This window comes from Equus caballus, chromosome 26, assembly GCF_041296265.1.
Source record: "Equus caballus isolate H_3958 breed thoroughbred chromosome 26, TB-T2T, whole genome shotgun sequence".
Taxonomy (NCBI): Eukaryota; Metazoa; Chordata; class Mammalia; order Perissodactyla; family Equidae; genus Equus; species Equus caballus.
The window spans coordinates 33,954,288-33,964,745 of NC_091709.1; the positions used below are offsets into that span (position 1 = coordinate 33,954,288).

A 10,458-nucleotide genomic window follows, 5' to 3' on the forward strand; every position below is an offset into this window, starting at 1 on the left:
TGCCTTTAAAAGGCTGCAATTGAAGCTCAGAACCGTTACAACTTTCTAATCTTTATTCAGCCCACCCTTCCTTGTGGATTTCCAATTTAAGTCTCCTGACAACAAAACACACTAAGCTTCTTCATATTTAAATCGTATAAATTAAACTAAGTTTCTAATTATTACATCTTAGTTTAATTTCTTTCCTCATAATCTCTTCCTAGAAGTGTCCTGTATTTTTTAAATTATTTTTTATTTATCAAAGAAATACGTGCACATAATTTTAAAGTTAGATAGTACTAAATGAAAACATAGTGCTGCAGATCCTTCCGGTCCTCTTTTCCAATCTCTTCCACCTGTTTTGTTCAGCATTTACACATCCCATATTTCTACATGATATACATAAATAGTTCTTGTCGGCTTCATTAGTTTGAGGTATTATCTATCCTTCTGTCACGGTATATGAAATTTTCACTCTTTAATGCCATCACCCCATTGGCTTCCCTTTTTCATCTTCTTAATATACTAAGATTTTAGGTTCAATCACTATTCAGGGTGTATATTCAACTCTGTTGGTATGATGCACAGTTGAGCACTCTGGTACACCGTGATTTCATTTTCCTCTTACTTGTTTTTCCTGAAGTTCATTTTTATCTTGTCTTTTCATTGACTTGATTTCTTTGTATCTCCTACTTTCCATAGATTCCAATAGCCTCTCTATTCAATTTTCACAAATTTGCTTGCATCACTTTATTTTCCCTTAGAGACATCCTCCATGGACACCTCCATTTTCCTACTCTAGGTACTGGGCTCTCTTGGCCTCCAATGCAGCTGTCACTTTGGCACTTCCCTTCCCTGTCTATCTAGGTTATTCCTGTCTTTCCCCTGGGATGCATTGCCTGTTTTTTGGATCTCATGTGCCTGGAGTTAGCCAAATTTTCAGGTTTAAGGGCACAGTCCCAAGACTTCCCTTACTTCTGAAACCAACCGTAGGTTTGGCAGATTCCCAAAATCACTCTTAAGCTCAATTGTTTCCTAGAAAGACTCACAGAACTTACTAAAAGCTAGTATACTCGTGGTTATGCTTTATTATAGGGAAAGGATACAGATTAAAATTAGCCAAAGATGAGACACATAGCGCGGAGTCTTGGAGGGTTCTGAGTGCAAAGCTTCTGTTGTCCTCTCCCCATGGAGTTAGGAGGTGTTACCCTCCTAGCATCAACATGTGACAATATGCATGGAATATTGCCAACAAAAGAAGCTCACCTGAGCCCCAATGTCCAGAGTTTTTACTGGGGCTTCAGTACATAGTCATGAGTGATTGATTGATTGCCCACATGGTGGAATTTACTCTCTAGATCAATTGATGCCATGTGTCCCAAATTCCCTACCCTAAATCGTATGGTTGGTCTTTCTGCCACGGTCAGCCTCTACTCTAGGAATATCAAGTATGACCAGTCTCCACCTTAAGTAAAGACATTCTTATCAGGTATGAAATAGACGACTTCCCCCAAAACCTAGGGCAAAGGGCAGATCTCTCTTTGAGCAAAGCCAAATTTACTACATACTTGTAGTCCCAGGTTTACTCCCTTGTTATGGGAGAACAAGTGCCCAAGAAGCTCTTTTACGTTTAAAAAAAAAGAGCAATAGAGTATCAGAACTGGTGATAGTGACAGCCCTTTACATGGCCGTCTCTTGAATTGACACTGCTTTAATCAGGACTGGTGGCCATTGATATGTAGGTCACAGTTTCCTTGCTGGAGCACTACGTTCACCGTTATCTTGGGGATTCTCTTTTCCTTTTTCCTATATTTCGCATGTAGTGTTTTATTCTTTTTGTTTTAGTTTTGAATCCTACCACTTCCCCCTCCTCATTCTCTGCTTCCTTCCCCTCTTCCTCCTCCTCCACTTCCTCCTTCTTCCTGTCCTTTTCTCTATGTCTCTGTGTCTCTGTCTCTCTGTCTCTCTCTTCCTTTCTCTCAACAGATACTTAGGTAACTTTCTGAGCAAAAGTGCATAAAAGATCACTTTCTGAAATTCAGTGTATTCAGATACTGTAACTGCTGCATTAGTCTCTCTCTTTGTCAATTTGTATAACTTTCCGGGACATTTTCACAACTTTATTTTTCAATCCTTCTATGATTTTTCTTCATTTCTGCTATTATGTTTTTATTTTGTGAGTTATTTTCTCATGTGACTTTTTTTTAGTAACTTTGTTTCATGGATGTAATATCTTTTTTTAAACTCTCCAAGTATATTATTGCGGGATATTCTCCCCTTAAATAGTGTCTCTTGCTTTCAAGATGCTTTCTCTGTGTTTTTTAGTCTCTCTGTGTTTCATGGTGGAAACTTTCTCGAATATTCTATAACCCTTTGTTGTCTATTCATATTTAAGGAAGGAGGACTAGGATGCCAATTGCAAGCTCTGAGTACAAGAGTCAGGGCTCATAGGTTCTAAGTTTTGCTAAAGAATAATGTGGAGTGAGATCAGGGAACCTGTGATGTCAGTATATTTAAGAGTTTTCTCTTGGGCCAATTATATTCCCAAGAGAAGACTCTTCTGGTGCCCTTAAGAATAAAAGTCTAACTGCTAGTGGAGTGGGAGGCTCATGAAAGAAGCTAGAACAGAACAGCCAGCTAGCTTCAACTTCTGTTTGCATCTGAGTTATTTAATCCCTCAACTCAGACTATTATTTATGCCTTTAGCCCAGGCTGGAATCCTCTTGTCCAGAGAGCCTGTTTTACCCTCTCCAGAGAATATGCCCCAGTTTTATGTGAAGGTCATGGGGACAGGAAGTTATCCAGTGGTGTGGATGCAACTGCTTCCTAGAGAGATTTCCAGCAACCCCTTTTCCATTAGCTTTCCACTTCCCCCAAGTCCCTGCAGTGCCCCAGGCTACCAGCTCTGAGCCAGGTGACTTTTCTACTCTGAACAGCAGGCTGGCTCTTGCCCTTTGGCTGTACTAGTTTGAGATTTAGCATTCTCCAGTTGGCCGGGAATGTTTCCACTCCCCTATGATGTATTTTCTCCCGGTCTCTGTATTGTAGTTTTAGTGAAGTTTCTGAAGGAAACGTGTTCAATCCTTCACCTTTATCCAGAAGCACTTATTTTGTAACTTTTAGTATAAATTGCAGTAGCAGATGCTTCTGATGCCCCACCCATATGCTCTCAGCAGTTACCTCTGCATGTGAACGTGGCTTCCTGCAAACAGCTGGGACTCTTCCTGAGGACTTTTTTTTTTCCTTTTCTCCTTTTTTTCTTTTGGCTGTGGAAGTTTGGCTTGTGTTCAGTACCAGAGAGTCAATGTCCTTGGAAGCAGTCTTTCAATTGAGAGAACTCTGAGATGTGTTCTAACATAATCTCCCAAAGTTCCCCCAAAGGGATTCCGTTCCAGTTTCCCGCAGTGATAATTTGCTGGGTAATGCAGCTTCTATCAGCTTCCTCTCCTCCCCTGTCTCATACTCACACTTCTTCACTGGGCTTTCTTGGAATCACCTCCCAGATTAGCTTATAACAATCGAAGCTTTGTCTCTGCCTACTTCTGAGGGGACCCAGAAATATATTTCCCTAGGTATTTCTCAACCTTTTTATATATTTTACTTACCCTGTGATTTTTCAGCTGGCTCATAATTATTAGATAATTACAACTGCTGAGAGCTGAGTTATTAATCTTATTCTTACTGTTCTGGTCACAGGAACGTAGACCACTGTCACATGAATCATATTTGATGGTCTATTTCTTCATGGCACGTGAGTTCTTACTTCGGGAAGGTAATGTATCTCCTTATCTAGGAAGTCATGCATGTTGTAAGGCCTCACTTGATTAAGGTGTCCTGAGTTTGTCCATGGCCAGTCAATTTCAGAAGCATCCCCAAGTCTGTGTACTAATTACCTTTGAATCATCTGTAGCATAACAGCAAAGTTAGAGCAGGATGACTTCAGTCATAAAAAGCCACTATATCCCAAATGAGTGAAAACAGAAATGCATTACTTCTGTGCAACTCAGATATTTGGGGCATATGAAGTGATCTCTAAAAGCTTGCTACACAATCAGGAAGGAACAGATAAGAGCCCAGTTAGATGAATATTTATCCCAGGCAAGGTAAACAAATTTTTTTCCTACCACATTACAAATTATTGAGCTGAAAATTCACACGGGAAACCATATCAGTATACAACTGATTCTTTGTTTGTCTTTTAAAATCCTCCAAGAGAAAGCCCTTTGTAAAGTAGTATTACAAAGTGCCTGTATTCTATACAATTACTTAGACGAGCAATGAAAATCTTAGAGTAATATTGATTTTTGTCATTGACTAGTTCTACAATAATCAATAAGAACATCTTTTTTCCTCACAGCAGTAGACATTATCAATGTTTTAACTCTCTCTATGTTTTTTTCTCTCTCTAACAACCATAATAGGCAATTTGAAGTATTAAAGTTCTTTGCTCGCCAGTGGCCAATTCATTGTATTCCATATCCCTCTTTTTATATTGTCAACATAAAACAACTTTTTCTGTTGTATCCTCTGCACAACTGCCACAGACATTTGGAACCATATGCTCCTGTCTGGTGCACACCATGAAAAAGTGGAGAATGTCAAAATATGGCTTACAGAGTCTCCTGCAACAGCCACAGAAAATTCTCCATGACATGTTGCCATACCCCAGACAGCAGTAGAGATGGAAATCTACCCAGGGTGTTGGGGAAGGAGCATTCTGAGTGTATATTGTGGCTTCATTTTCCTCTTTTGGAGTCACCTTGATAAAGCTATTTGCATCTCTGTCCATGCCTACAGAACTGAGTCACTTCCACTTTATAGTCTTATATACCTACTTCAGCGGTAAGAACCAAATGATTGAAATGAGATGTAAAACCAGATACTTGTGGCTTTACCCTTCTGCCCAGCCTTACCACAGTGATATAAAATCTATGCTGTACCACCACAAGACTTAACCATCATTTAAAACAATTTTTAAAATAGATTACATTCTTGCTAGTTGGTATGAGAGGAAATTGAGTCACTAAGAGGCTTCCATATTTTTGTTCTAAGTTGTAAAGCAGAATTACTCTGCCCATAAATACACTGTTGCTTCTCAAAGTACAGTTTTATTTATCAATGTATTCATCATTTACCAATGTTTATTCCATTCTGAACGATGCATGATGATTCCCTTTTCTGGGGAATTGAGAAGACGTATATGATTCAAAAGTGAACCAAAAATTTAAAGTCATAAGCTACTTAGCTAAATCACATGCATACAGTATTTGCAGACAAAATAGGATTACAAATAACAATTAATTTAGTGATTATATTTGTTCATGGAGTACAATCTTGGTTTCTCTTTTCTCTCTCTGTCTTACTCCTGAAACCACATCCTGCCCTACGATTTCGGATATTTCTGCCTGTCTTATTCATGTTTGATTTTCAAGTCATCCTCATTCTACTTATATGAATGATCTTGGTTGGCATTAGGATGATATAGCATGAAAATCCCTAAAGAGAAACTGCTGTTCTTTACTTACTATTATTTTCCATTTTTCCTCATCAAAAGATAAGAGAGAGAGGTGGTGGGGATCCAAACATTCAGTAAAAGACAAATATTATTTGGAACAATGTGTGAATTTAGGCCATAAAAATATAAAATGGAGGTTTCTTATTTAGTAGCAGCAATTTGTGGGCCCTGGAGTTGGCAGTGATAAAACTGTCCAAAGTCACAAATACAGTATATGGTTAGTCATGGGTGGTATTATTTGGCTCAAAATAGACGTTCATTTTGCCTTTCTTTCTTTTAACCACATTCAGAATTAGAGCAAAGAGTGACGAGAACCAGCAGGAAGACAGAACAAAAAGCTAACAGAATCATAGAAGTGTTCAAACAACCAGCTAAATTCATTGCACATATTTCTCAACCACAGAAATATTTCAGGTGACTCTGTTTTTGACAAAACGTGGGAACCACAGGATCTACAACACTTACAAGCAAAACTCAACAAGTCTAATAATAGTTACAGAAGTGAAAGCCAATTTGGATAAAATAAGACATTGACTCAAGTCCTCTGAGAGAAGATTTTTGAAAACAAAGTTTACAAAAATCTCATTTTGCCTTTTGGGAAATCACAGACCTTTTTGCACCTTGACTCTTTCTCTGGGTTTCTTTATTACTGGGAGAATTTTCTGCAGCATTTCTTCTCCATCTGACATCATGGAATGTGATACTTTCTTTTTTTCTTTTTTTATCATACAGTGATTAAAAGGCTATTGCATGATCTGTCCGTTGACTGAGCATGTACTTTGTGGCCCACCGTCCCTCAGAAGGACATGGGTGACATGAATGGTGGGGCATAAGTGATTTCTCTGTTTCATAGGGTTTACTGTCTCAGTACCTATAACCTCTCTAGTAATATACCCAAAAGGTAGCAGATAAAAGTAGACCTTAGTGCCTGTGAGCCCATTCACTAGGAAAGGGAAAGTTAGCATGGTCTGTATGGAATTAATATAAACTATTCTCTATTGCTGCCTCTTGTGTGATACTGTGGTTAAAGTCCATCAAATGGTTCACGTCCACATGTGATCAGAACCTCTGCGCGTTGTTTCCGTGTTGACACTATTTTCAGAATGTGTAAGCTGGTTCTCTTTGCGTGGTAACAACAGCCCATTTGTTGGACTTAACATTTAAATCATGTTTATGCCTATTATTTTTCCCAAGTCAATTTAATGTGCCCTTTGTTAATTTGAAAATCATAATAAAATCAAACAATTTTTTTCAAGGGTCAGGTAAGAAGAGTGGCAGTGAGGGCTGTGGAGTACGAAGAAGAAAGCTGAATATGGCATGAGAAACCTTTGACCTGTGTCTGGGTATTGTTGGGCAAATAGCTTTTGTTGGTCTAGTGGACCTCAGGCTCCTGCTCTGTTAAATGAAGGAGCTGGGATCAATGTTCTGTAAGATTCTTCTGCTTTTCCTTTTCTAGCTATAGTCTCCAGGTTCTTCTGCCTTGCCAGCTTGCTTATTCTGCTCATTGGCTACTCAAAATCTGATGATCAAACTTTATTTTAGTAAGTAAAGTCACTGGTTGCAATGTGCAAAACAGCTTGGAAGGGAGTATGTAGTTGGAGGTGATACAAGTGAAAGGTAAACGTAGCAAAACTTGAATAAATTGATGGGGGTATGATCTCATGGTGTGGGGATAGATAGAGGTGAATGGAGACAGATTAGAAGATGTATATGGCGGTAAGCTGTCTGGCAGTAGCTTTACTGATTTGGGTTTGGTGAGTGAGGAGAAAGGAGATGTCAAAGATAACACTCAGGCTTCTGGTTTAGGTAATCTGTTCAGCATCAGCACCCTTCACTGAGATGGGGAACACAGCAAGAGCACCAGCTTTGGGGAACAGAGATAAAAGTTTGATTTTGACGTGGTGATTTGAAATCTCTTTGGAACATTGTCACTTGCCTGTTACTATACACTTGAGGGCTATGACTTTCACCCAACACGTATCTAAAGACTGTCTCACCACATGTCGTGACATTTGGAAAAAAGTTCAATCCAAAAATAATTTTGAAAAGCAATGTAGATTTTTATGAAAGTTTCATTGGAAAGACATGGAAAAGGACTTACGTTACATATCATATATTAAACTTTCTTAAAACTTATCTTTACCTATAGCTCTTTCTCTGAATATCCTCTCCCTATAACAATTTCTGATCACTTTCTTTCTATTAAAAAATTCTCTCTTTTCCTCTAATTATCATCCTCCAACATGCCAAAACTTTGCATTCTTCATTCACTTAGACGTGAAGTTGGGGAGCCGTTCTCGGTCTTGGTTAGTTTCAATGCATCCTGTCATGCTTACATCTCAATTTTATTACTAAGCATATCATCTTCTTATTAATTATGTATCAGTCTCCTCTATTCCTCTATTTGATATTGAGCCCCTCAGAGACATGGTTAATGCTATTCGTGTTTTTTAATGTAATGCCAAAACTTACATTAGACTTATATTAGGTAGGAAATACATATTTATTTAGTGAAAGAAAAAAACAGAATTATATTTAGGCATTAGCTAATTCTTTTTCAAACCATACTTTTTTCATGAAACTTTCCGGAATTTCCCAGGTTGAGATAACGTCTCGCAAAAGGCTCCCTACCAAAAACAAATTAATTTTACCTCTGGTTTTTAACTTCCACTTATCACATACTACATCTTATTAAGGTAATTCCATACATATTATGTCTTTATTATGCTAATCAAAGTTTATTAGTCTTTGTATTACCAACATCCACCCTACAGTTTGACAATGTCAAATGTTGGAAAAGTATTTTTTCAAGTATGCTTGAGAAGGTGTAAATGAATGAACTCATGGCCTAATGTTTAGGTTTATGTGTACTGTTGATGATTTCTCTATCTTCTCTCTCTCTGTACAACACTTCTGATTCTTACTGTGCATCTTGTGCTGTGTTCACTCAGTTTTGTTTTTCCTTTAAAACAGGGACCGTTTCCTTTCCTAGTTTGTATCCTTTCATTCCATTTCCTACTATTGTTAATTGCTCAAATATATTTATTGAATGAAGCCATGCAATCACAGTCCTACAGGATACCCAGTCCCCCATCCTCAAGTGATAGAATGTCATCCTCAAATTTGAAAAATAGGCATCCCTAAGTAATTGAACAAAATTTGTGATATCTTAGCGCGGAAGAAGGAGTGAAAGCTATTGGAAAGGCCACTGATAGAGTCTACCTCCCTAGGATGTTGCATATTCTCAAGAACATGTTTAAGATTTCCTAACTGATTACAAGGAATTTTTAAAATAGCAATACTTGGTTACACTAGCCTGCATGTTTATTTTTTAGCAAAATATGCTTCTGAGGGTTTTCTCCATTGGATGAAGTGCGGTAGCAAGTATATATGTCTTATCTTACATACCACCTGCAAGGAATTTTAAGCGTTTTATTAATCTTTCAGTAAAGAAAAACTTTACCAACTTTAAAGTGCAAAACAGCTCTGGAAGATTATATGGAAATGGTTTAACTGCACCAAAACAGGCCTTGTGCACAGAAAATGAGAAATTTCCCTTTAATTAGAATGACAGCAGGAATTTAGGAAGGCAGAATGTAATGTAATTAAAATTGGAAAATCATTATTTAACAAGAGTCATGCTACATTTCTTGAGGAAAACACAACGAGGATCTTTTAATTTCCGATGAGTCAATAATTTTATTTTTATATCTCTCCTGAGCCTGTTCTAATTAAAAGAGTATGGAAGATAAATTTGAGGAAGCAGTCGACACTTTCCTCGTCTCAATTACAGTTTTTGCTTGGGAAGTACGTTCACAATATTAAGTTGAATTTCAAAAAAATGACACTTTAAAATCTAATATGAATGTGGGGAACCAAGAATATTGAATAAGCAATAGAGTGTCCAAGAAGAAGGCATAGTACTTAAAGGGTGAAAGATACAGCTGTACCAATTCATTCTACATTCACAGCTGTTTGCCTGCTTATTGGTATTTTTTTATTAAACAGAAAAAGTTTTACCCTGAGCATATCCTGAGCCTACATGGTGTATTTAAACTCTGAATTGTGCATTGCTATCGCATGTCAGCTTGTGTAGATTTGATTCTCCTAATTAAGCATAAACTTAAGATTAAGGTGCTCAGTTTGTTAAGCAGAGAAAACGCACATGAAACAATTGTTCTACTCTGTGTCAGAAAGGAAAACAAATCCTGTAAAATAAACTGTATGGCATCACATATTAAATGAGAAAAACCATGCATGAGGAGAACTAATTTACTAGCGTTACCAGTGGAAAGAAGGGAGCTTTTAATTTGCTGTGGGAATTACACCTCAGAGATGGATTTAAATGTTAGTTTCCACCACTTGTGATGGTGTGTGATGCAACATGGGGAGAGTTTTGGACCCGGAATTTACTCTACCTCTGCCGCTTTTTCAATAATAATAATGATGGAAATTAATGTTTATTGAATTTAGTCTGTACTGGTTACCTTATATCTGTTATCTCTTTTAATCTTCACAACAGTCCTTTGAACTAGGTCCTATGATCATCATTCCCATTTTTCAGATGAGGATTTGGAAGCATGGAAAGGTTAAGCAGGTTGCCCCAAATCACTTAGCCAATAAGACGTGGAGCCACGATTCAAACCAAGTCATCTAACTTATGAACCTGCGCTCTTTAGAATTTAACGTTATAGTGTCCAGGTTTGTATCTGTATACTATTATTGATGATGATCTCTATATTTTCACTGTATGTATAAAACATTTCTCTTTCTATGATTGTTCATCTTGTGGTCATCCAGTTTTATTTTACTTGAGATCAAGGACCATTACTTTTCTTATTTTGTATCCTTTAATTATACTACCTACTTCCACATTTGTCTAATGCTAACAGACATGCTAATAAATGCTAATAAGTGGGTGGGGTCGAGCATCAAACCAGGTAATTTAACTCACTTGATCCTGC

General features: G+C 37.5%; 1 long non-coding RNA gene across 1 annotated transcript; it reads left to right on the plus strand.

Annotated features, from left to right (window-relative positions):
* Positions 1-3,372: 3,372 nt before the first annotated feature.
* LOC111770853 (uncharacterized) lies at positions 3,373-6,254 on the plus strand. Its single transcript, XR_002804290.2, has 3 exons — positions 3,373-3,551; positions 3,676-3,751; positions 5,785-6,254. It is a non-coding gene; the product is annotated as an uncharacterized lncRNA (long non-coding RNA).
* Positions 6,255-10,458: the final 4,204 nt, after the last annotated feature.